The sequence below is a fragment of the Trichosurus vulpecula genome, chromosome 5, assembly GCF_011100635.1.
Source record: "Trichosurus vulpecula isolate mTriVul1 chromosome 5, mTriVul1.pri, whole genome shotgun sequence".
Classification (NCBI taxonomy): Eukaryota; Metazoa; Chordata; class Mammalia; order Diprotodontia; family Phalangeridae; genus Trichosurus; species Trichosurus vulpecula.
Genome location: NC_050577.1, coordinates 261,887,680 through 261,914,692, shown reverse-complemented (window position 1 = coordinate 261,914,692; position 27,013 = coordinate 261,887,680). Strand labels below are relative to the sequence as shown.

The following is a 27,013-nucleotide window of genomic DNA, read 5'->3' as shown; positions in this document are numbered from 1 at the left end:
CTCCAAGCACCTAAACAAAGTAACATATACATAATTACCAGACCAGAGCATCTGGGTTCACAAAGCCAGGTGACTCCTTAACAGCAACTACCCAGAGTCTCCTATGGCCAAATCACAAAGACCTCAGGCAGTCTTCCCATGAATGAGCCCCAAAGTAAAATCTCACCTCAGAATATGGGCTCAGAGGCAGAAAGGATCACAGCCCTCCGGAATCAGTGCCTAATTAGCTTAGTACCAAAAAGTGTGAAAGCCTTCCTGCAAGTCTCCTTGTAAGCAAGCTTCCCCTTAGGCAAGTTCCTCCCCCAATAGGCTTTATCTGACTCGGGATGTATCACAGCTATGAAATGGAGCAGAGATCAAAGCAGCAATAAATCTGTAGTTGAAATATATGTGTTTCTTTAGACCTGGGAACACACACCCTGTTCCAAGGGAAAAAGGGAACACATGTGGTCACATAGGCCTATCAATGGATGGGGAAGCTCTTACATACCACTAACCCTACATTTGACCCCAAGATCTTACGCCAATGGGACCTTAGAGTCAACTTGTATCTGGACAGGCATTAACATGTGTTAAAAATAAGTACAACATAATTTCCACAAAATAAACACATCATGAGCTTCACATTTGCAAAATACATAACAACTTATTATCAGGGCGGCCACACAGCCTTAAACAAACACAAAGTATATAACATTCGAAAATACTTGTTTAAATAATCAGGGGATCCCGGGGAAGGGTCTTTTCTAGAACAACACGTCCTCAGGGGCAACAAAGAACACAACACACTCCACCCCTAAGTCACAGGAGGTTATGATCCCCTCAACCCAAAACAAAAACGTCTAAGTAAAGTCTCTTCGGGGGTGGGGGTCCTTTCTTCCACACTGCTGTTGCAGATTTCCACCGGGCATTCTCAGGTGCACAGATGCTCTGATGAGCCAAAAAGTCCAAATCTTAACACTGCTCCAGCCCCCACTTCCACGTTCTGAGGGGTGGCTGGGTGACAAAGCTAATAGGGTAGGTCCCTGGGGATCACAGTACTTGCCCCATCCCACAGACAAATCCACCCCCTGGGTCCCAACTCATCCCGAGGAACACATCAGGAAGGCATGCATAATGCTCCTGCCTTTCTGCAAAACCTCCATCTCAACTCGGGCTGATATCCGAGCTCCAGGCTTACTCCTCCAGCGCTAGCCAACCTCTCCTAGCTCCTGCTTAGGTTCACACGCAGGCTCCAGGGGCTCCTACCCCCAGCTTCTATCTCTGGCCCACACCACCACAACTCCAGGGCAGCTTGCCCTCCCCGAGCCTTACATGGGGCCTTCCCCATGCTCTGGTCTGGGTTCTGGGCACAGCACACTTCCAGTCTGCACCCCTTCATGACAGTCTGAGGAGGGGCTACTCCACCCAAGTCCTGGCTCTGGCTCTGGTCATCCCCACCTTCTACAAGCATGTTTTCCTCCCACAGCTGCTACTCCAGCTTGTCTCCTCAGGAGTGCTAGTGGGGTAGGGAGGGAGACGGAGAGGTTATCTCTCAGGGGCCCTGCTCTAGGCACCTGGGAAACTGTTCCTGCTATTATTGCTCACTCAGACCAAGGAGCACCAGCATCTGGGTTCACAAAGCCAGGTGGCTCCTTAACAGCAGCTACCCAGAGTCTCCTCTGGCCAAATCACAAAGACCTCAGGCAGTCTTCCCATGAATGAGCCAAAAAGCAATATGATAATTGTGCCAACAGCTATGCCAGTCCCACAAAACCCCATAATTTTTTTTCATCAGTACCAAGTCACTTTATTGGGATGTAAATGGTGGCAGTTTTTTGGTACAGATTATGAAAAGGTCAGATGACCAAAATATGCATGCACTGAAAGACAGTAGGAATCACTCCCACAGTTCCCAAGTGTGGGGGAAACCAGGTATGGCTTAGCTCTCATTGTCACTGTCTCCAAGGGTATGCTTGGCAAAAATATATTCCACCATGGCAGAATGGGTGGGGGGAGGCCCCATTTTTCACAGGTTGGTTATCTGAACACCCAGTCGTTTGATGGACTTTACCTGTTCGTCCAGGTATTGGGTTTCAATGAAATCACATAAATGGGGGTCATTCTTGTCAGTTGCCAGCTTGTGCAATTCCAGTAAAGACTGATTCAATTTTTTTTTCCAAGTGCAGAGCACACTCCATTGCATTCAGCCCACTCTCCCAGTCATCTCGGTCTGGTTTCTTGATGTCTTGCAGGAAGATCTGGCCACCACATTGCTTTTGGAGTTTCATCAGGTTCTCAGCATGCTCCCTGTCCTCGTGAGACTGGTGTAGGAAATACTTGGCAAAGTTCTTCAATGCCATATTGTCTAGGTCAAAGTAGTAAGACGTGGACAGGTAGACCTAGGAGGTATAGAGCTCCAGGCTGATCTGCTGGTTGATGGTGGCCTCTGAGTCCTGGTGGTAGTTCTGCTGTACCTGAGAGGGGGACTAGGTGGTCTTGGGAACGGCGGTGATGGAGGGGGTGGAGGAGGCAGGAGGAGGTAGCTGCACAGTGGCTGTGACTGAGCCTGGGACCTCAGTGGTGGTGACAGCCAGGGGTAGCTGAGCGGGCATCTGCTGCTCAAACAGTAGGATGCAAGAAGTGTTGGTTAGTGGAGGTGAAGGTGGAGAGGTGGCTAAGGGTGGCTCTGGCCAGGAATTGAGCAGTAGGTTCTGCTCAAGCACTGTTGAAGCAGGAAACTGAAGCTACTCCCCTTCCCTGCACTTCTGGCCAAAACTCCACAATTTCCTTTACCCTGTGCAGATCCTGCTGGCTATGCCAAATGTATTAGCAAGCACCCTAGCACACCCAGGATGGTCTGCTAGTACAGATTCTTTGATCTGCTTTTCTAAGAGAAAGACAGCTTCAAAGAAGTTAAAGAAGTTAAAGGTCATTCACTAGTTCAGGGGAAAGTTCAGCACCCTGACAATACAAGCGGAGGAAAATTAGCACAGAGATCCAATAGACAGGGCTCCAACTGTTTAAGCAAAGTAATAGATACATAATCACCAGACCAGGGAGCAACAACATCTGGGTTCATAAAGGGGAGGAGGTGAAGGGGGGGTGAAGGGGTGATGGGGGGTGTAAGGGTGCTCCTTAACATTGGCTACCCAGAGTCTCTTCTGGTCAAATCACAAAGACCTCAGGCAAACATTCTTCCCATGAATGAGCTCCAAAGCAAACTCTTACCTCAGAATACATACATACATACATACAGATAGATACATACACATACATACACACTTTTGCCTAATAGATTCAGAGCCAGAAGGCATCACAACCCTTCTGAGTCAGTGCCTAATTAGCTTAGTACCAAAAGATATGCAAGCCTTCCTACAAGCAAGCTTCCCCTAAGTAAGCTTCCCCTTAGGCAAGTTCCTCCCCCAGTGGTCTCTATCTGACTCAGGATGCATCACAGCTGTGAACTGGTCTGGAGCTCAAAGCAGCAAGACATCTGTGATTGAAATATCTGTGTAACTTTAGACCTGGGAACATAGCCCATGTTCCAAGGCAAAAAAGGGGACACATGTGGTCATATAGGCCTTTTAATAGATGGGGAAGATCTTATGTTCCATTAACACTACAGAGAGACACAGAAAGAGATAGAGACAGAGAGAGACAGAGACACAGAGGTTGAAAGAGAGACAAAGAAATAGAGAAGACAGACAGAGAGACAGAGAGACAGAGAGAGACAGAGAGGGTTACTTAGTATTTGATTAGACTGCTCAATGAAATTGAAATGTTGACGGGGATAATTAGCAGTCTTCTAAAAATTACGTAAATCCCAAGTGTTGAATATAAACTCTCCCACCATGATTCTTTTATGTTTAGTAATTCCTTTTCTGTGTGGGATAAATCTCTTCTACACCTGATGCAGCATTATATATTGAGCACCTTTTTATTGATTCCTCCCCACCCTTTGGGGAAAAGCTTAGGTTAGAGACAAAAATTGAATTGTCCTGTGAGTAACTAGTGTGGAACTGAGGAGCTAATGAATTTGAGAATCATGGCATCTATTTCCCATATTGAGAAGTCGGACTTCCCAACCAATGAATCTGGTATACTACCACATGGCTTGGTACCTTGCAGGAAGGAATGGGGACTCTGAAACTTGTGAATCCCAGTAACAGCTGACTCTAAAAGTCAAATGAAGATGTTGGACTGGCTGACCTCTCAGGTCCTTTCCAACTCTAGATCTGGGATCTTAACTCTGATCACTTTTTTATCTTGCCATCTTCTTGCCAGCCTTTTTGTCATTGTGTTCATTTCCTCCAGGCACTCTCTCCCCTCCCTCCTCTCCCCTCCCCTTTCAGTTTTGGAACCATAATAAAATTAGTATTGTCACTGCTTCTAGAAAGAGTGTTTTAACCTGCTCTCTAAAAGAATTGATGAATGGATGGATTGGTGAATGGATGAACAAGCAAGTATTGAGTACTTGCCATTTGCAAAACACTGTTCTCAGCACTGGGGATACAAAGACAAAAACAGAATCCTTGCTTTTGATGAGGGAGACCACATATATAGAAGTGATAAGTGTCAAATCAGATGGAAAGGCCTAGTGGTCTTCAAGGCATAGCAGCGAAATCGTTGATAATGCAGTTTCTTTGATGTTATCTCTATTAATAAAACCAGGTACTTTTTTGATGTTGAGCTATTTAATGGCACGAAGGAGTTTTCTGGGTCTTCAGTGACTAGTGGTGACTAGGAAGGCAGAGGCAATAGTAGACAGTCTTATCTCACCTATATGATGTTTGTGTCTGCTGGGCTGTTAACAGGATTGGTGGCTCAGACTGAAGCATTGTTATTCTTAGGGTTCTTGTGCTTTGGGTCTTGGGCTGTTTCCACTGAGATCCAAGAGGGAGTGGTAGTTTAAGCATCCTGTTAGATTCCACCGTCTGGTTCTCCTCTAAGATGTCAAAATACTAAAATAGCAAAATAATTCCTCCTGGCTATGATTGGCAGAGATTGCCCTTACTTTGTCTCTTTCTGCCATTTAACACTGTGCTTGTCACATAAGGAAAGTGAGCCTCAGAAAAATTAAGTGACTTGTCCTAGGTTACACAGTTAATGTGTCAGAGATAGAATTTGAACCCTGGTTTTCCTGATGCCAGGTCAAGCACTCTATTCATTCTTTTGTACTGTTCCTTGGAAAGCAGAGCAACCAGGGAGTCATGCACAGAGCCAGAAGCAGTATTGTATACTTGAGAGAGTACTGGACTTGGAGTCAGGAAGGCCTGGGGTCAGTCGCTGACTCTGAAACTTACTAGTTTAGTGACCCTAGTCAAATAATTTAAATGTCTATGTTCTTCAGGCAACTGTTGGGCATTTATCTACTAGTTGGCTGGTTGGTTCTTGCCCTTTATTCTCGAAAGGGACCAAAATGGCATCACTATGTTGGGGTCAAGGTACAGTGAGTCTAGCTGTGGCTAATCTGACCAATTTGAGCTTGGAAAGCTCTACCACAGGTCAGGCACAAATAGCCCATATGAACATTTGGAGTGGAGATAGCATTAAATTTGCACAATTAGATATAGAGGTTACTTTGGTGGAGGGAGCTGGAAATTCTGTGAGGAAATAAAGGATCTTTCCAAAGTAAAGTGATCATATTGGGGAGAGAGAATCTCTCCATCATTTGCTAAACTTGTAGACCGATGTCTCTGTGACTTTGACCCCTTGTTCCTACCCGAAAGCACATGGAGGAAATAGAAAAGGGCTCATTTTGCCTTCAAATGTAATATGTGACTAAATCTATTTGACTTCATAGCAAAAATTCAACAAGACAAATACAGACAGTTCATTTGGCTACGTATATGTGAGACTATCCCAGGTCTGAAGAAGAGAAAATCTTTTCTTTACTTGTTCTGGATTTATTTAATTCATTTAATACAGTAGTTACACATCAGATGCAGGATAAGGCATTCGTATGACCTGGAAAGTGTTTGAAAATGTTGCTCTCTGGATGTTACTGTTCGATAGAAGCTTGGAACCTTTTACATTAACATATTCAATGTGATTGTTGGGGGCGGGGGGGGGGAGGGTAGGGGGGAAGGGGGGATATGTATGCTAGAATCACCTCTGACTAGTGAGAGTCAATTGTTGACTTACTAATAATGCAGATTACAATTAAAAGCGTAAGTCCCCGTCCCCTTTCTGTAGAGCCAGCTTGTTAAACATTTGTCAGCACATTCCTATATTGTTCTTTAAACATTACTTGAGCTCATGAATGGGGTAGAAGGGTTAGGGAATGAAGTAATCACCAGATTAGAGGCCTGATGAGTGTAGAATGAACAGCAACCACAATAACCACCAATAACAATTTATATAGTGCTTTAAGGTTTACAAAGTGGTTTCCATCCATTATCTCCCTCACAACACCCCAGTTCATGTGCTATGGGGAGTGGAATTTTCTGGTGTAACCAGCAAGTGTTACTATAGGGCAAGGTTTGCTTGGATGATCTATTTTTATTCCTTTTGCTCAGTGGGTAAACATAGAGGAGCAGATTCTTTCCTGATTATGGCTTTCTCTTTCCACTGGGAGGTCCAGGAGCCTGAGTATAATCTTCCTTTTGGTTCTCATTCTAGTTCTATCCCATTCCTCACTCATAGGTAATTTGCCAGAAGCACCCACCCCTTCCTCCTTTAAAAAGTCATGGTTGACTCTACTTACAACAATGAATGACCCCATTTTAGCTTAGGAATGAAGTGGTACTTGTTTCAATGAATATCTCTCTGCTATTTTAGGAGATTATGAAAATAATTAATGAAAATGATTACCATATTATCATCTCACACACACACCTTATAGAGAGCTCCTAGACATGGAGAAACCTCAGTGTTCTGGAGAGGGAAATTTCCCAGCAGCTTCAAATCTTTGTATTTCTACCTAGTCACTGGTATCTTTTATTTTGCTTTCCCCAGAATGGAATTAATATAGAGTTATGTACCACAAAGCAATTGTGGTTGCTCATAAATAATTTTTTTTAATGTGAAACAAAATCGGAAAATAGCAACATCTCAAAGAAATAGCAAAAAAATCTTGGAAGACACTGGGAAGAGAAAGTATATGTTTATGGAGAGGAGAGTCAGAGTAAAACATACAGTTTCCTTTCAGTTCTTAAAGGGACAGTCATATCTGACAGTCTCCATTTGAGATGTTGGTTCTATAAATCAGAGGCTTGGTGGCTGAAGGTGACTGCCCCTCTTATAGAATCATAGAATTGTAGGATTAGAACTTAAAGGAAACTTGAAGATCATCTCATTTTAGAAATGAGGGCAGATATTTCATTTTTGATATTTATTGGATATTAGATAATATTAGATATCTCATTATAGAAATGAGGAAACTGAGGCCAAGAGATATCACAGGATTTGACCAGCATTATTTAGCTAATAGGTGTCTGGGGAAGGAATTAAAACCATTTCTTCCTAGTTCTGGGTCTATTGCTGTATCCATTACACTATGCTTCTCCTTTGTGACACTCTATGACACAGGACATAATTGTCATAGTGTTGATGATAGGATACTACTGCTCCTACAGCAACACACTCCTCTCTTGCTCCATCTCCTCCCTCTTTCTGTCTCTTGTAGATCATCTCAAAACTTGATGAGAACAAAGTATATTTTCTGGCTAAGTTAATGATGGGGTCTAGGCTCTGGAAACTCCCTTGAGGCCCACCTTGAATTTTTCTGCTTCAACTGGCATTAGCTTGAATCCATAAGCTTTCAAGCCCAAGTCTATTATCTCCCATTGTCTGTTCCGGATTGCCCCCTCCCCCACTTCCCACCCTTGATCCTATCAAAATATCTATACCCAAATCCTTATCCTTAAACTAGCCTAGCCCTCCATTGTCTGTCATCTCCAGGTAGCCTTCAGCTATTTCCCAACCTTAATCCCATTCCTGAAATCTGACCTCACCCCAGTCCCCCCAGTCACACAATGCCCATCAAGATCCTCTCTAAACCCCTCCTCCCATCACCCCAGAGTACTTGACCACCTCTAGATTCCTCCCACAGCCTTTCTGTATATAAGATCCATCCTGCCTCCCTGAAGGTACTCAGATTCAATCTACCTCAGCTTCAAACTGGCTGGCTTGTCAATACAAATGTCACCAATGCTCAGGCTCCTTAAGAGTCTATCCAATATGGCAAGTCTTTAATAAACTTTGTTTTTCTTTGGCTGAAAGAAGGCCTGCATCGAATTCATTTGGGCAGGGCATGGTGCATTGGTGTTTTGGGGTCCTGAGTACCCCTAAAAACCTCAACACTTAAATAAGAATATCAATCTCTCTCAGGGCAGGGCAGGGAAGCTATCTCTCTGGGAGTACTGATCTTAGATTTCCCAGTGAGAGTTTCAGAATCTTTCCCACCCTGGAGGGAAAATCTGAATCTCTAGTTACACTGATATTAAAAATATTAAAAACGAACATTAAAAAAATTTCTCTTTGTCTTTCTCCCAATGCCAGTTTTGATTGTAGAAGTCTAGGTTGATGCCAACATTGACTACCCATAATCCCAGTTCTGTCACCCAAACACAAATTGCATTGATATTACAAGAACTATATCCACATCTGAATGGCTACCTTGAAGGATTATTTCTTCACTTATTAAAGACTGGATTGGACAGAACATGGAAAGGAGCCAAAGATTGTGTAGCCCTAGCCTAATCTCAATTAATCTGTCTCTCTCCATGCAGACAATACTTAAATGGTTAAGATATCATCTGAAGCTGGATAGTCTGCAAGGAAAATGGACCGAGGTGCATCCAGGTAAAAATTTGTTGACTAATAGAGAGAAGGACATTTTTATTAATTTTCCCCCCCATTCCCACCAATTTACTGATGTAACTGTGACTAGGTTAGCCAGCATTTACACAAATCTGTTTTCTCCTATGCAGAGAAGATGAACTCCAACTTCCTTCCATTAAAAATACAGGAGAATAACGAAAAGATATCTGTGTTTATCTCGTATAGACAAATTCAATAGGTTATTTGTCAGTCTTTTGAATGATAAAAAATCAATGAGTAGGCCATTTTTTCCCTTTTTATTATTTATTTAATATTTTAGTTTTCAACATTGATTTCCACAACATTTTGAGTTACAAATTTTCTCCCCATTTCTACCTTCCACCCTACTCCAAGATGGTATATATTCTGATTGCCCCATTCCCCAGTCAACCCACCCTGCCCCATCCCCTTTCCCATTACTTTCTTGTAGGGCAGGATAGATTTCTATGCCCCATTCCCTATATTATTTCTCAGTTGCATGGAAAAACTTTGAGTTACAAATTCTCTCCCTTCTTCTCTTCCCAACTACCCTCCCTAAGAAGGCAAGCAATTAAACATAGGCCACACATGTATCATTATGTAAAACACTTCTACAATACTCATGTTGTGAAAGACTAACTATATTGCCCTCCATCCTATTCTGTTCCCCTTTATTTAATTTTCTCCCTTGACCCTGTCCCTTTTCAAAAGTGTTTCCTTTTGATTACCTCCTCTCCCTGTCTGGCCTCCCTTCTATCATCCACCCCTTTTTTACTCCCTTCCCCTTACTTTCCTGTGGGGTAAGATTCCCAGTTGAGTGTGTATGTTATTCCCTCCTCAAGTCAAATCTAATCAGAGCAAGATTCACTCATTCCCCCTCACCTGCCCCCTCTTCCCTTCCAACAGAACTGCTTTTTCTTGCCACTTTTATGTGAGATAATTTACCCCATTCTATCTCTCCCTTTTTCCCACTCTCAATATATTCCTCTCTCATCCTTAATTTAATTTCATTTTTTTTAGATATCATTCCTTCATATTCAACTCACCCTGTGCCCTCTGTCTATATACATATGTATATATGTGTGTGTGTGTGTGTGTGTGTATTCCCTTCAACTACTCTAATGCTGAGAAAGTCTCATGAATTGCACTCATCGTCTTTCCACATAGGAATGTGAACAAAACAGTTCAACTTTAGCAAGTCCCTTATGATTTCTCTTTCTTGTTTACCTTTTCATGCTTCTCTTGATTCTTGTGTTTGAAAGTCAATTTTTCTATTCAGCTCTGGCCTTTTCACTGAGAAAGCTTGATAGTCCTCTATTTTATTGAAAGTCCATATTTTGCCTCAGAGCATGAGACTCAGTTTTGCTGGGTAGGTGATTCTTGGTTTTAATCCTAGCTTCTTTGACCTCCAGAATATCATATTCCAAGCCGTTCAATCCCTTAATGTAGAAACTGCTAGATCTTGTGTTATCCTGATTACGTTTCCACAATACTCAAATTATTTCTTTCTTGCTACTTGCAATATTTTCTCCTTGACCTGGGAACTCTACAATTTGGTGACAATATTCCTAGGAGTTTTCTTTTTGGGATATTTTTCAAGGGGTGATTTGGTGGATTCTATCAATTTCTATTTTACCCTCTGGCTCTAGAATATCAGGATAGTTCTCCTTGATAATTTCTTGAAAGATGATGTCCAGGCTCTTTTTTTGATCATGGCTTTCAGGTAGTCCAATAATTTTTAAATTATCTCTCCTGGATCTATTTTCCAGGTCAGTGGTTTTTCTAATGAAATATTTCACATTGTCTTCCATTTTTTCATTCCTTTGGTTCTGTTTTATAATATCTTGATTTCTCATAAAGTCACTAGCTTTTACTTGCTCCAATCTAATTTTTAAGGTGGTATTTTCTTCAGTGGTCTTTTGGACCTCCTTTTCCATTTGGCTAATTCTGCCTTTCAAGGCATTCTTCTCCTCATTGGGTTTTTGGAGCTCTTTTGCCATTTATGTTAGTCTATTTTTTAAGGTGTTATTTTCTTCAGTATTTTTCTGAGTCTCCTTTAGCATGTCGTTGACTTGTTTTTCATAGTTTTCTTGCATCTCTGTCATTTCTCTTCCCAATTTTTCCTCTGCTTCTCTTACTTGCATTTCCAAATCCTTTTTGAGTTCTTCCATGGCCTGAGACCAATTCATATTTTTCTTGGAGGCTTTTAATGTGAGCTCTTTGACTTTGTTGACTTCTTCCGGCTGTATGTTTTGATCTTCTTTGTCACCAAAAAAATGATTGTAGAGTCTGAGTCTGTGTCCTTTATTACTGCCTGGCCATTTTCCCAGCTAACTACTTGACCCTTGAGCTTTTTGTCAGGGTGAGACTGCTTGTAGAGTAGAGTGTTTTGTCCCGAGCTTGAGGGGCTGCACTGCTGTTTTCAGAGCTACTTCTACTGCACAGTCACTGCAAGCTCTGCCACAGCAGCACTCCTCCTCCCACCAAGAACCGCCAACAAGGATTGCGACCAAGATTCAGTCAAGGCAACGCAAGCCCTGAACTCCCTCTGTGGTCTGCCACTTTATTCCTTCCACTGTGTGAGCCAGGGACTCTGGAAGCAGCCACAAGAGCTTCCTGCTGCTGCTGACACCAACACCACACCACCTCCCCCAGCCCCAGGGCTGGAGCTGGACCTCTTTTTAACCCTATCTAGCAGTTTTCCCACTAACCTGCTCCATGGCCTTTGATGTTTGTGGGTTGAGAAGTCTGGTAACTGCCACTGCTCAATGATTCATGGCCCTAAGGCCTGCTCCAGACTGACTTCCGGTCTGGTCTGTCCTGGCGCAGCCCATGCTGGGGTGCGCTCTGCTCCCAGCACTGTGTGACAGACCCTTCCCAGTGACAATCCAGTATGTCCTGGGCTGGAGACCTGCTTCCCTCTGCTATTTCGTGGGTTCTGCAGCTCTAGAATTTGTTCAGAGCCATTGTTTTCAGGTGTTTGGAGGGATTTGTGGGAGATATTAAACAAATCCCTACTTTCCAGCCACCATCTTGGCTGTGCACTCCAGTAGGTCATTGTTATTGAAAATGGCAAAAACAATGAATTCAGTAAGTGCTCAATAGTTCCCCTCACTAAATGAGCATTGGATAACCTAAGAAATATACACCCTATATTTATTGTTAATTTTAGTTGCTAATTTTGTAAAGCAAAGCAAGTATTTTGTGGAGATTGTTGGTGTTAGACAACCTTGTGATGAAATCGATTCTGCTTTCCTACTTAGGTCCCTTGTAGATAGAATCTTAATTCATCCCTTTACTCTCAGGGAGTGACTGAATTTCTAGTGTGTATGCATACACACACAGAAGCCACAACCTACCCCCCCTACCCCCACCCCCCACCACATGTAATACATTACCCTCAATGAAAACAAATAATTAACTAGAACAAAGAAAAAAACCTGAGGAATAAAACCTTATTTAAACAAGTAACATTTAACAGAAGAAAACCAAACAAATTAACTAGCAAAGGTAAAAAAAAATGGTTGCATTCCTTTCCAATTGTATCTGATGTTTGTCTATCTTTGACTTTGCCTTTTTTTTTTTTAACAAGTTAAAATCAATAATATTTGATAGAGGTTTTTTTTTTTTTTCTTCTGGAACTCACTTTCCCTTGGGCTACTGAAGATATTGGAAAACACAATCTTTTAGGTTGAAAGTTGCTATACAGAGCCCACCCTTACTTTTCTGTGATCTATTAAGAGAAAATTCCTATTTAAGAAAAAATCCCCACCAAAGGACAAAAAAAAATCTGCAATTGAAAAAGTAAATAATTTTGCTTTCTCCAGCTGGACATGGAAAACAGCTTCCTTTCAGTGTAATCATAAAAGATATGGTTAAATCATAGGATTCAACAATTCAACAAATATTTATTATAACATATGAGGCAGAATTGGACACCAGAAACACACAGACAAAAACCAAATAGTTCATGCTCTCAAAGGGGTTTACATTCTGAAAGAGCTTATGTTCTGCTGGATGAACAAATGAATGAAAAAATTATTTGCTGAATAAGTGTTGAGAATATAAATAGAAAAGTGACACAGTTCTTTCTGTCAATGAGTGTACATTCTAATTAGGGGAGACAATGCCCTTGGAAGTCATGAAATACAAGTCAGATGTAAAGGCCTGGTGGTCCTTAAGGGATGAGGGAAGGGCAGATTATAAGATTAATGTTATGGAAGGTTTAACAAGGAAGATGTGTTTAGCAGATACACACTGTACTGTGTGGGAAATACTACTAGAACAAAAAGAAAATCCCTAACTTCTGGGAGTTTATATTCAAATGGATGAAGATAACACACAAAAGGGAGATGGAAAAGTCTGGGAAAGGGAAGGATGAAGGTATCCAGTCCTCAGGCATAGTTTTCAAATCCTGAAGATCAGAACAGAATCAAAAATAGAAATAACACCAGCCAGAGTTTGAGTTTTTCTAAAAATGAAGGGTCGAATGAGAGAAGGAGGAAGTGAGACAGGACTTATGCAGAAATTTTCCAGGGTGAACAGGCCACTCCTAGAGGGATAGGCTTTTCCAAGAAAGGAGGCCCAGATGTTGAAGTAAATTCCAAGATAAGATAAGATAGCAGAAGAGTAGGCATGCTTTGAAGTTGAGAAGCTCAGGAATAGTGCTAAGAAAAACAGTTCAGTTAGCAATACCCTGTCTAGTTAGAGGGCACAACAGCAAGGTTCATGACAAGGGTTTGAGTTTCCAGCCAGTCTTAGAAGGCTAGAACATAGCACCAAGGCCAATGTAACCACTGTCCCTCGGGGCTACACTGCCCCAGCCGTATGAGATAGCTTGGCTATAGCCACAATTGTCTATCTTTTTGTACTGAGAAGATGGACGCTGAGAAATTAGAGATATATCAGAGTGTCTCTGCTGGCCCTTCCCTTGAGGGAACCCAAAAGACTCTGTAGAGTAATTTTTACTTAGGCCTAGTGCACCCTGAATGCTATAGCATACACTGCAGTCAGTCAGGATAACAGTATTAGAGTATATTTTAAGAGAAAGGTAGGTTTTTAGAGGTCACATAGGCCAACTCCCTCATTTTACAGGTGACGAAACTAGCTCCCAAAGATGTGAAGCAATTTTTTTTAATAATAATTTGTCTTTTTATTGAGCACCTTAACAAATCATGCCTTAACAACAAATTTCTGAAGGGGGTACAGTCATTCCTTCCTCTTCTGTTTTTTGGTCTTCAGGCTATCCTCGTGCTTATTAAGCCTGCGGTGCATGGCACAGGTCTTCTTGGGCCTAAGGTCCAGACATTTGTATTTCTTGCTCTTATAGAATTTCCTGAGGTTCTCTTTCTGTGTCTGGTTGATGACAGTTAGGACTCGGGGAATAGATTTTCGGACAATTCGGATCTTAGATAACTTGGATGCAGCTCCTCCAGTGACCTTGGCCACTCTCAATTGGGAAATTTCTACCTTTAAATCATCCAACTGTTTGAGTAGCTACTCCTTCTTCCCACGAAGATCCCTGGCCTTGATTTTTGCCATGATCGCTGATCACACACTCCTCCACTGGCTCTGCGGGGAAAGAGCGATGTGAAGCAATTTATGCCAATGACAGAGAAATTACTAAATAACAGAACCACAATTTTAACCCAAGTCTTCAGACAATACCCAGTCCTTGACTCTACACCATGTGCCTTCTCTCTAGAACCTACATTTTAAAATCAAATTACTCAAAGAGAGTTTAGAAGAAAGAGCACAGAAAAGAGCAGGCCCTTTTTTAAGAGATGATAAAAATATCAGCAAGTGCAAGAAGAGCAAAAACCTTGAGGGTATACCCATCTCCTTCCATCACCTGTTAGAGCAAATCATAGTATAGCATAAATTATTTGTCCCCAGGGGAAATACCTGGTTGAACACATACCTTAGTTCTAATTGCTTTTCCCCTCTACTTCAAATATCTTGGAGAAAGGGAAAAGCTACTCTTCTCAGTGGTGTTTTATTCATTTTGCAATAAGTTTTTGTATTAGTATTTTGCCTTCTTACTACTTTGACTGTGCATTAGACTGTGAATTCCTTGAAAGTGGGATGGTCTTTTGCCTTTCTTTGTATCCCTAACATTTAGCACAGTGGCTGTCACATAGTAGGTGAAAAAGGACTGGTATTGTGGCCCTAGCAGAAAACAGCCCTCTTCTTCCTATGAGATATAGTATTTTTTTTTCCAATTTCTTATTTTCAATAGAAAATCTTTCACTGCAGAGAGAAGCTTCTTTTGGCAAGGTTTTGTAACAGATAGCATGATGGATTTGGTGTCAAAATCTGGCTTCAAATATAGCCTTAAATACTTTATTAGTTATTTGACCCCTGACAAGTAACTCCACCCTCATTTTCTCATCAGTAAAATGTGGATAAAAATGTCAAAAGCACCTACATTACAGAGTAATAGTGAGAATGAAATGAGCTTTGAGTTATTACTATTACTACCTGGATCAGATTCTTATAGTTCTATACTTGCAAAGAATAGAAATTATTATAAGTAGATAATATACTATTGACACCTAATGTCAAAGTGGATTGTAAAATTATAAGAAATGCATATTAAAGCATCCCAGAGGTTCCAACTCATAACCATTAGGTTCACATATATAATAAAAAGCAAAAATGATGAATCTTGCCTCCAATATATTTTTCCAATGACAGAGGGAGAGAAAATAAATTTTTGTTAAGTGAAAAGCAAAATTTTCTGCAGGAAAACATTAATTCATTGTTGGTGAAGCTCTGAATTGGTCTAGTCATTCTACGAAGTAATTTTGAACTGTGCTCCCAAAGTCACCTAACTCCATACTTTTTGATTCCTCAAAAACACTCAAATGTCCAAATGTACTAAAATATTTATAATAGGTTTTTAATATGTAACAAGCAAACAAAAACAAATAAAATGAAATAAAGGGCTCTGGAAAATCAAGAACTGTCTATCAGTGTGGGAATGACTGGACATATTATGTACATTCATATGGCCAACATACGAATGTAAAGGAACATTATGTCAAAAGAAATCATAAAAGAGGCAATTTTAAAGAAAAACTGGGAAGATTTGTATTAAGTGACTCAAAATTAAGTGAGTAGAACCAGGAGAACACTCTATATAATAACAACATTTTAATGAAAAAAAAATATTTGAAAGACGTAAGAGGTCTGATCAATGCAATGACCAACCACAGTTCCAGAGGGCTAATGAAGCATTGACAAAGAGGTGATGGATTTAACATACAGACTGAAATAGACTTTCATTTTTGGACATGACTAATATGGGAATTTATTTCGCTTGACTACATGTATTTCTTACAAGGGTATTGTTTTTCTTTTTATTTTTTATCCATTGGGGGAGAGGGAGAGAAAATAAATGTTTTGTAATAGAAAAAAAACATTTTTTTCAAAAACTTTGCTTTTTTGACTTTTATTAATTCATTAATTTGTTTTAAACATCTTTGTTCTTAAATTTTGAGTTCCAGATTCTCTCCCTTCCTCCCATCTCTCCCTCACCCCCTGAGAAGGCAAACAATATATCAATTTGACAAATGAAATCATGCAAAAAATATTTCCATATTATCAATATCACAAAAAAAAGCAAAAGAAAGAGAGGAAAGTATAATTCAATTTACACTCAGAGTTTATCAGTTCTCTCTTTGGAGATTCACAGCTTTTTTTTTTCTTCATGAGCCCTGTGGAATTGTTTTGGATCACTGTATTAATCAAAGCAGCCAAGTCTTTCCCCGTTGATCATTATTACAACATCACTGTTACTGTCTTTAATGATCTCCAGGTTCTGTTCACTTCCCTTTGTAGCAGTTCAAATAGGTCTTCCCATGTTTGTTTGTTTGTTTTTTTTTCTGAATGCACCCACCCTCATAATTTCTTATAGCACAATTATACTCCATCACAATCATATGCTACAACTTGTTCAGCCATTCCCCAATTGATGGGCATTCCCTCAATTTCCAATTCTTTGCCACTAGAAAAAAGCTTCTATAAATATTTTCATGCACATAGTTCCTTTTTCCTTTTTCTTTGATCTGTTTAGAGTGCAGACATAGAAGTGCTATTGCTGGGTAAGAGTATGCTCAGATTTATAGCCCTTTGAACAAAGTTTCAAAGTGTTCTTCAGAATGGTTGGATCAGTTCACCACTCCACCAAAATTTCATGTGTGTACCCATTTTCCCTCATACTCTGCAGTATTTGTTATTTCTGATAGGTATGAGGTGGTATATTAGAATTGTTTCAATTTACCTTTCTCTAATAAATAGTGATTTAGAGCATTTTTTTTCATATGACTAGAGATAGCTTTGATTCTTCTTCTGAAAACTGCCTGTTCATGTTTTCAGCCATTTATCAATTGGGGAATAGTTTTTTATTTTTATAAATTTGACTTAGTTCCCTATATATTTGAGAAATGATACTTTTATCAGAGAAACCGGCTGTAAAATTTTTTGGTATTACATCATCATCTACAATACCTTTTAGAAAAATGTAGTTTCCCTGATTATTTCTTGCAATTCGGTCTATTTTTGCTTTTGCTTTGTCTAAGATCATGATTGTTGACCCCTGCCCTATTCATTTCAGCTGAAGCGTAATAATCTCTGCTCCAGCCTTTCATTTCAGTTGTGTGTGTGTCTTTCTGCCTCAGGTGTCTGTCTTGTATACAATACATTGTTGGGTCCTCGTTTCCCTTCCACTGTGCTATCCAATTCCATTCTGTAGGTTAGCTCCCACTCACTATGTTATAATCATTTACTGTACATTTCTCTTCATTCCATTTCCTCTGTTTATCTTTTTATCTATTTTTTCTTCAACAAGTCTGTCTTGGTTCTATCTTGGCCTTCCCCAAAGTGGTGTTAATCAGGGAGAGGTGTGGTTGCTGCTTTCCTTTTTCTGCCTTCTGGTCTTTTCCCATGAAGGGCCCCTGTTCCCCTGTAGATGCCAGTCCTAGGACTGTTTCTGGTCCTGGAACTGTGACCGGGTCCCTTCTTCCTTTATGACCAATTACGAGTATTGCTTTCTCCTCTGGTACTGTGACCCAGAATTTCTCATGGCAATAGAATTGCCAAGAAGCACCAAATGCACCTAGTGCCAGCAAGGGATTCCCTGTGATCTCTTCCAGACCTGTTATCTCATTCCCTTACCCCTTCTGCACTGAGAGCTCTTGAAGCTGCTGCTGTCATAACACCTCCAAGGACTGCTGCTGATGCTTCTGTGGTATTCCAGGCTTTTGGCCACCCCTGTGTTACAGACCTCTCCTGTGGATCTTCTAAGTTGTTTAGTCTGGAAAAATGCCTCCTTTTGTGGGATCTGCCACTCGAAAATTTGATTTGAGGCTTTTTTAAAAAGTTGTTTTGAGTGGAATGTTGAGAGAGTTCAGATGGGTTCCAGCCTGTATTCCACTAACTTGTTTACAGCCCCAAAACTTAGTTTTGTTTTTTCAGAACAAAGTTGCTTTCAAGAAAAAAAAAATATTCCAGTTGAATATATTTTTCTGTTTCTAATGGTTTAGATTCAACATGGGCTTCACACTGTGATCAGTTTCCTAGATAAGGCCTACGATCATTGTTTCTGGGGCATCTGAATCTCTCAATTTGTTCCTTGAATTGATTAGTGTTTGTTTCATTTCCACTTCTGGCTTGGTTGTTTGATTACAACTGTGTTTCACTCTCCGTAGCCTGGTCTCAATGTACGTGTTCATTCTTATGATTCACCATTCCTTTACCCAAACTTTCTAATTCTCTAAATTGCCATATGATTTTCTACCACCACACTTAAACTCCTGCACAACTACTATGTGGAATGGTGCTTCCTTTTCCCTTAGGCTAATCTTAATTTTACATGTCTTATCAAGATCTTTAAGTTTTAGAAAATATTCTTCTCATCTTATGGTGAAGTCATATTCCCCGCCCAGTGACATTTATGTACTGGTTTCGGTTGTATATTATGAAGAAGATGTAATTCTTCTCCCATGAGTTAGTTCTTAAGTATTTGAAGGTACTAATTATATCTCCCTTTATGACCTCTATTTCCATATTCCTAGCTCACCTCTCTGTAAAGAGAAAACTTATACCTTTGTTAAATAGGGAGTGAAAGGGTGAAGAGAAGGAAGAAATTTCAGCCTCTTAAGACCCTCTTTGGGAAAGAGGTATTGATAATTTTATAGTTCATGATCATTTTGTTACAAATCTTTTGATTCTAGAGGTGTTTTTTTTTTAACTTTCCAGGTTGGCAAGTTATTCTGAACCAGGTAGAACAAGTTTAACTTTGTTCCCTAACTGAGATCTGAGGCACAAAATGTGCCTGGAGGAGAAAACACACACCCACACCAAGAAAATGATGATGAACTAGCCATGAGTCAGGTCTATTTCCTCAAGAATTACAGGATCAGACAGAAAAAGGAAAAGAGACACAGAATTCACATAGGAAAATGCTGCTGTCTGACTCTCTTGGGCTAGTTTAAGCTCCAACTTTTCTTTTCTTTTAACTGTGTAAACCTTCATAGAACAGAAAGTGACTTACACTCATGCCTCATCACCCTAAAGCAAAATATCAAGGCTTGTTTTCAGTGTCTCCTACAGCTTCAGATGATCTTCCTTCCCACTCACACTCTTCAGGGGCCTGAAAGCCTTATTTATCCCTTAAATGTCAAAACCAGTTTCTTTGTGATGGTTCCTAGGGGCATCAAATTCTCTACAAGACTCTTAAGCCTTTCCTATTTCCTTCTTCCAAATAAAAACTTAGCTATCCCATGCCCTATTCTTTTGAAACAGTGCTTTCCAAGCTGAAGAGTTCATCAAAATACCTATAGCTACATGTTGGCAGAGATTAGTTTAAATATTAGCACCAACAGGTAACAATACTTTAACTCAGTGAAAATTCAGATCTTTAGAGAACTTGAAGGAATCTAATGACAGCATTTTTAATAGGCTATTTTTTCCTGTTCAATAAGATCCTTCAGCATCTCCTCTATTTCCACTATTGAAAGAATATTTGTTATAAGATTTTGTTTTTCTTTCCCCCCACCAAGGGGCAAAGGTTAGAGAAGAGGGAGAGAAAACAGATTTGGTTCATTGAGAAATAATTGGTATTGATGAGTAATTGATAAATAATTTAAAAGTCTTCCTATTTGAGACCTTAATTGCTAGATAATTTTTGTGTTTATAATTTTTTTTACTGAAAATAGACCTTTCATAGAATCAAAATATTCAAAATTCAAGTGTAGCACACATATTTCCAGTGTGTTCCTTTTAGTTAGTGGGTTTTCCTCTCATGTTGTCATTCATAAGACAATGGAAAGTTACCTGAAAAAAAATAAGTGAAAAATACACAAATACCATAGGACTTGGTATATTGTGAAATATACAGACTATTCAGATATCCAGTGGTAAGCATATCATTGTATAAAAGGAAATGCTGTAGTATGCATTATGCATTTCTAATTTACCATGCGGAATAGAGTTCTTTTACTTAAATGGCCATAAATCTGAAGTGTATAATAGAGAGATGTTTCTGCATGATGAGCAGCAGCCCCATTCCAATTCCTCTGTGCAGTTTGTCTTTCACATGAGCCCAGGTGTAGGCTCAGAAAATGATAGGACTATAGCATTTTCTTGTTTTGATCATTTTTGCTTATTTAATGATGGATGTGAAGCATTCCTGTGGTAATATATATCAGCAATGAAGATGACCCAAATGATCAGATCCATCATCCTCTTATCCTGTTTGGTGGCCATAAATAGAAGTACCCTAAGATTTTTTTTTTAAACAAAACTGTAGATAGAATGATTTACCATCCAATCTAGGCATAGGGACATTTCGAGAAATCCACAATGACAGAAAAGAAATACATAATATTTTTAAAAGCTGAAACATTGCAGCTTTTTTTTGAGTTAGATAGCAAGAGATGCTGTCCAAATTCTCAAGCCTAATTTCCAATTTTTTATTTAGTGTAGAGACTTGGCATCAGGAGACCTGATTTTAAATTCACACACATCCACAGAGTAGATGAAGGTAATCTCCTAGGGAAAGTCACGTATCTCACTCAGTGAATGAGCCTTTTATAATATCAAAGAAAAAACAGTTAAGCAAACAAAGCAGCCATGTCTAATGTTGTATGTAGCATTCTGTGCCCATAGTTTCCCACCTCTCCAAGGAAAAAAAAAAGTAAATGCCTTAAAGTGGCCTTGGACAAGTCACTTTCTAAGCTTCTGTTTCCTCATCTACATTACCCACTTCACAGGGCATTTATGACAAAAGCAGTTTGTCAGCTTTAAAATGCTTTATAACTGTTATCGTTATTATTAGGGACATTGTTTTAAATAATATGATGGCTTTGGTGAACATAGCTTCAGTAATTACATTTATTTAATTAAAATAGTTTTATGAATGTTACTTTTTTTCACATCAAAGCCATTTTCAAATGTGCTAGTCACTGAACAAGTGTTGATTAGTCACTTAGAGGACATTGTGCTAAGTGCTAGGGATATAAAGAGAGGCCAGTATAGTCCCTGGTCTAAAGGAGTTCGCATTCTTCCATGTTATTCCCATAATATGGAAGACAACATATAAATAACTAATTACTTTAAAATATATGTTTGTATATGTATATGTATACATATATTGTGTATATACATAATACGTGTACATGTACATGTGTGTGTTCAGAGAAGTGGGAAGGTAATCTCAAAGAGAAATGAACTAACACACACCCCAGACCAGGGGTGGGGAACCTGTAGCCTTGAGGCCACATGTGGCCTTCTAGGTCCTTGGGTGCAGCCTTTTGACTGAGTCCAAGTTTTACAGAACAAATCCTTTTATTAAGAAGATTTGTTCTGTGAAGTTTGGATTCAGTGAAAGGGCTGCACTTGAGGTCCTAGAGGGCCACCTGTGGCCTCAAGGCTGCAGGTTCCCCACCCAGGCTCTCAGTGAGTCTTTATAACATTGGAAAAAAGTTAAGTAAAATTAACTAACAAAACAACTATGTTTGACAGTGTATGTAGTCTTCTGTACACAGAGTCTCTCACCTCTCCAAAGAAGAACGTATATTTCTTAGTCTTGTTCTAGGTCTAAGATTTGACATTAGAATTACATAGTTTAAACATTACTTTTTAACCTCTCCTAACTCATTCCATAGGTCCCTTGCTCGAATCACTCATGGAAATATATAAATTAAATCTGATACCGGGGTAATCATGAGACACACCTTTGAAACAAAAAAGAAATATAAGAAACACTGAGATTCCATCTAGTACACTAAAAATACTGAATCTACTGTTCTCTGTGAGGTGTTTGATAAGAGAAGCTTCATTAACCTGATAAATTTATAATATAATTTATAATATAATATTTATATATTTATATTCATAATTCATTTATATATTATATTTATCATATAATTTACAATATAATAACCTTTTGCCTTAAGAGTTTGAATCCTTCCTACTCCATCTCTAAAGGAAATGAACTTAGAGCTGCTAGACTAGCAATTCCCTTTCACATACAACCTGAACCATTAAAATAATTTATACAGGGGTTGAGGACAAAATCTAGATTCTTTATTCCTCCATGGCATGGTTCAGTTCCTTGCTTCCTCAACCACTGTGGCACTACATACTGAAGCATCTCACCAGGAGGCAAGGGCTGCCCCAGAGTTCCCCCTCATCTGCTACAAAGTTCCTTCCAGGAATTCTCTTCTCTTTAAGAGGCTCAATGAGATATCAGTGGGATTGTCCTAATATATGTCTTCTAATTCTCTCAAGTAGGTTGTCTATAGGTTTGTCCATACTCTCTAAGGAAGTGGGTGAAGAGATATATAATTTAACTAAAAACAAAGGCTCACCTCTCTGTAAGCTCATTGAATTTTAGCCCTTATATATCAAAATACTCAAGATATTGGATAAAAGAGCTTTCATTCAAAATTCAAAACTCAAGTCTCTCTCTCTCCCTCCTCTCTCTCTCTCTGTCTCTCTCTCTCTCTCTCTCTCTCTCTCTCTCACACACACACACACACACACACACACACAATTTATTTTCTATTCTTCCTGGTGCTTTCATCATCCATTTCATCTCCATGCAATGAGAAATCACATAGAACTCTAACCATTCTGCAACCATGTATAAACAAGCAAGCCTATTTACGCTGATTTTAAAAATTCCATCCCACCTTCCATTAGGGCCCATACGTCTTTCATCATGGTACAATTAGTTATTCAGGTCATGACTTGGGTTTGGTTGGCTTTCCAATTTTGTTCAAATCTTCTTTTAGAGGAAGAGAATAGGCACTGGATAAAGCAGTACAGTTGGAGAGTAAGCTAATTACGGAGGTGTGCCAAATAAAGCACAGTTATTTGAAATATCTGCTAGAGAGTGAGTTGGAATCATCACTCTTATTTCAGTTATAAAATCCAAGCTGGCAAGAGGCTGCCACAACACTAATGATAGCCAGTTGCCTAATTACTTCAGCAGCAGAGTCTCTCCAATTTATTAAAGCAAAAAGAGTCACAAGTTGCGAACCTGGGGCAGCAAATAGCTTCCAATTAAAAACCTGTTAAAAAGAATGGGTAGCATTTAATAATATAGAGGCCCAAGCAGATGTATTCAAATATTGTTGTGTTTTATCCATGAACCTAAATATGCAAGTGATGTACAGGGAATTAAAAAATATTAAATTAAAGCTATGTACTGGCATGAAATATTAAATGAGCTCTCTTAAATTATAGTGTCTCCTTTTGACTCAACAATGAAATATTGCTAGTAGAGGATATATGTATATATAAATATATATACATATATATCTTTTTTCTGAATAAGCTAAGTGACCTTCATTTCATTCATATGCTAGTTGTTTATATATGTCCCTTTTGCTGTGTTTTATGGGGGGAGGGAAATCATTGAAGTTATTGTTTTGACCCAAGCTATGTGGTTCAGTAGATAGAGTGATGGGTTTGGAATCAGGAAGACTCATTTTCCTGAGTTCAGATCTAGCCTCAGGCACTTACTAGCTGTGTGACCCTGGGCAAGTCATTTAACCCTATTTACCTCAGTTCCTCCTCTGCAAAAGGAGCTGGAGAAGGAAATGGCAAACCACTTGAGTATCTCCCCCAAGAAAACCCCAATATGGGGTCACAAAGAGTCTACCAGACTGAAACAACTCAATAGAAACAAAGAAAAAGACAATGGTAAAGTGATGAGGGCTTTAATATAGTGTTCCATATTTAAATGGAGTTGATTGTACTTGTAGTCCTCCAAGAGTATAGAAACAAAGGAAACTTGGCAGCTGATTGCCAAGGGTAATTAGTGCAAATAGGAAGCTAACAGAATCGAATGCTTTTGTGAGTTCCTCTCCATCTTCCACCCTTTCCTTCCCCGCTGTAACCTTGCATCAGTGTTCCAGAATATCTCTCTTCCCCACTGCCCAAGTGTAGGGATACTTCTTCCTGTTTGTGCTAAACATGGTTTGTGGCATGTGATTCAGATGTAAAAATTCCTAGGTATATCTCTGGTGTTCATTTCTTTCAGGGACAAGTGTTTTCTGAAACAACTGATATCATCCACTTTGAAACTTGTCTTTTTTTCTTAATTACTTATCTTCAGTGTGAGATCTTTTGCATTAGATGGAAATTTTGCTTTTTGTAAATTTCATTGATCGGAGTAATAACCCCAATTACAGGATATGTAGCATAGATATATACACCCCTAATGAAGGCTTTCTGATACATTTGAATCGATTCCACCAATTGGGTTCAGTCCTAGAGAGCAATGGTGACAAATCTGGAAGCACCCACAGATACTGGAGTGATGTGACAGAATAATCGCACATCACCAAAATATACCTCAGGCTCACATATAGTAGTTAAGAGAAAGACAAAAGACACAACTTTTATGTGAATTTCATTTGAAGCTAATGGTTTAATCAGCTAAGATGTCTTAGCTTCCTCTAGCTAAGGTTAAGAAGGAAGGAATATTTTAAAATCAAATTCAATTGCCATTTGACTTTGATTTTTGAGTTATAAAAGGGTTTGTAGTTAGTGAAAAATGTTGGGGGGGGTACAGAGGCAAGACGGCAGAGTAGAAACAGGGACCTGATTTAGTTCTCCCCCAAAACCCCTCAAAATACCTGTAAAAATGTCTCTAAACATATTCGAGAGCAGCAGAAGCCACAAAATGAAATGGATTTCCAGCCTAGGACAATCTGGAAGGCTAACAGAAAGGGTCTATTGCACTAGACTAGGAGTGGAGCATAGCCCAGCATGGGTCATGCTGGCACAGACAGGGCTGGACCAGACCTCATGGCACTGAATCACTGGCAGCTGCTGCAGTTTCCAGAGTTCTCAACCCACAAACACTAAAGATAGCTTTGAAGGTCAGTAGGAGAGGTTTCTCACCTGGGTGAGAGAGGACCATGGTCTGGCACTAGTCCCATGGCAGCAGCAGCCACTGTCACAGTGACAGATGCTTCCGGAGCTCTCAGCTTACAGACAGTGGGGGAATTGAGCAGCTGATCTGGATCATAGTCCTAAGTGACGGTCCTGGGGTGAAGAGGAGTGCTGGTGTGGTGGAGCTTGTGGTGGCTGTGGAGAGGGAATCCTCTCCACAATTCCAAAGCAGAAAAAAGTTCTTATGGTTGCTCACAGACCAGAACACAGGCCAGGAGAGCAGTAAACATCTCTCCTTTGATCATACCATTTTGAAAGAAGTGAAAATTTATAGGTCCCTAGAAATATGTCTCAAAACAGCTGCACAAAACCCCTGAAACTTGGGGCAGTACACCCTCCACTTAACAAAGAGCTCGAAAGTCAATTAACTGGCTGGGGAAATGAGCAAATGAGGGAGGGGGATAAGACTATAGAAGATTACTTTCTTGGTGAAAATGTATTTTCTTATGTCCTTGGAGATGAGGAAGATCAAAACCAGAGGAAAACAACAAAGTCAAAGCTCCTACATTCAAAGCCTCCAAGAAAGATATCAAATGGTTTCAGGCCATGGAAGAGCTCAAAAATAATTTTGAAAATCAAATAAGAGAAATAGAGGAAAAATTGGGAAGAGAAATGAGAATGATGCAAGAAAATCATGAAAAACAAGTCAACAGCTTGCTAAAGGAGCCCTAAAAAATGCTGAAGAAAATAACTTTAAAAATAGACTAACCCAAATGGCAAAAGAGGGTCTAAAAGAAAATGAGGAGAAGAATACCTTAAAAAACAGAACTGGCCAAAAGGAAGGGGAGGTCCAAAAGCTCACTGAAGAAAATAATTCCTTAAAAATTAAAAGGGAGAAAATGGAAGCTAAGGACTTTATGAAAAATCAATAAATTATAGAATGAAACCAAAAGAATGAAAAAATAGAAGACAACATGAAATATCTAACTGGGAAAAAAAAACTGACCTGGAAAATAGAGCCGGGAGAGATAATTTTAAAATTATTGGACTACCTGAAAACCATGATCAAAAAATGAGCCTAGATATCATCTTTCAAGAAATTATCAAGGGAAACCATCCTGATATTCTAGAACCAGAAGGTAAAATAGAAATGGAAAGAATCTACCAATCACTTCCCGAAAGAGATTCCAAAATGAAAACTCCTAGGAATATTGGTGCCAAATTCCACAGTTCTTAGGTCTTAGGAAAGAAACAATTCAAGTGTTTTGTAAACACAATCAGGATAACGCAAGATTTAGCAGCTTCTGCACTAAGGGGTGAAAGGGCTTGGAATATGATGTTTCAGAGGTCAAAGGAGGTAGGATTAAAACCAAGAATCACCTACTGAGCAAAACTGAGTATAATACTTCAGGAGAAAAACTGGAATTTCAATAAAATAGAGGACTTCTAAGCATTCTTGCTGAAAATACCAGAGCTGAATAGAAATTTTGGCTTTCAAATACAAGAATCAAGATAAACATGAAAAGGTAAACAGGAAACAGAAGCCATAAGGGACTTTTGAAAGTTGAACTGTTTACATTCCTACATGGAAAGATGAAAATTGCAACTCATGGGACCTTTCTCAGTATTAGGATACTCAGAGAAAATCCATATCCATATCCATATCCCTATGTGTATACCTATATGTATACATACACACATGTGTATATACACACATATGTATGTGTGTATATGTATGTATGTGTGTATATATGTGTGTGTATGTGCATGTGTATCTCTATGTATCTCTATGTATATATGTGTGTATGTATGTGTGTGT

The 27,013-nt window shown here is 39.4% G+C and overlaps 2 pseudogenes; both read right to left on the bottom strand.

Moving 5' to 3' along the window:
* Positions 1 to 1,921: 1,921 nt before the first annotated feature.
* Positions 1,922 to 6,706, bottom strand: LOC118851274 (annotated as a pseudogene).
* A 7,250-nt stretch (positions 6,707 to 13,956) lies between these two features.
* Positions 13,957 to 14,325, bottom strand: LOC118852126 (annotated as a pseudogene).
* Between the last annotated feature and the right edge of the window lie 12,688 nt (positions 14,326 to 27,013).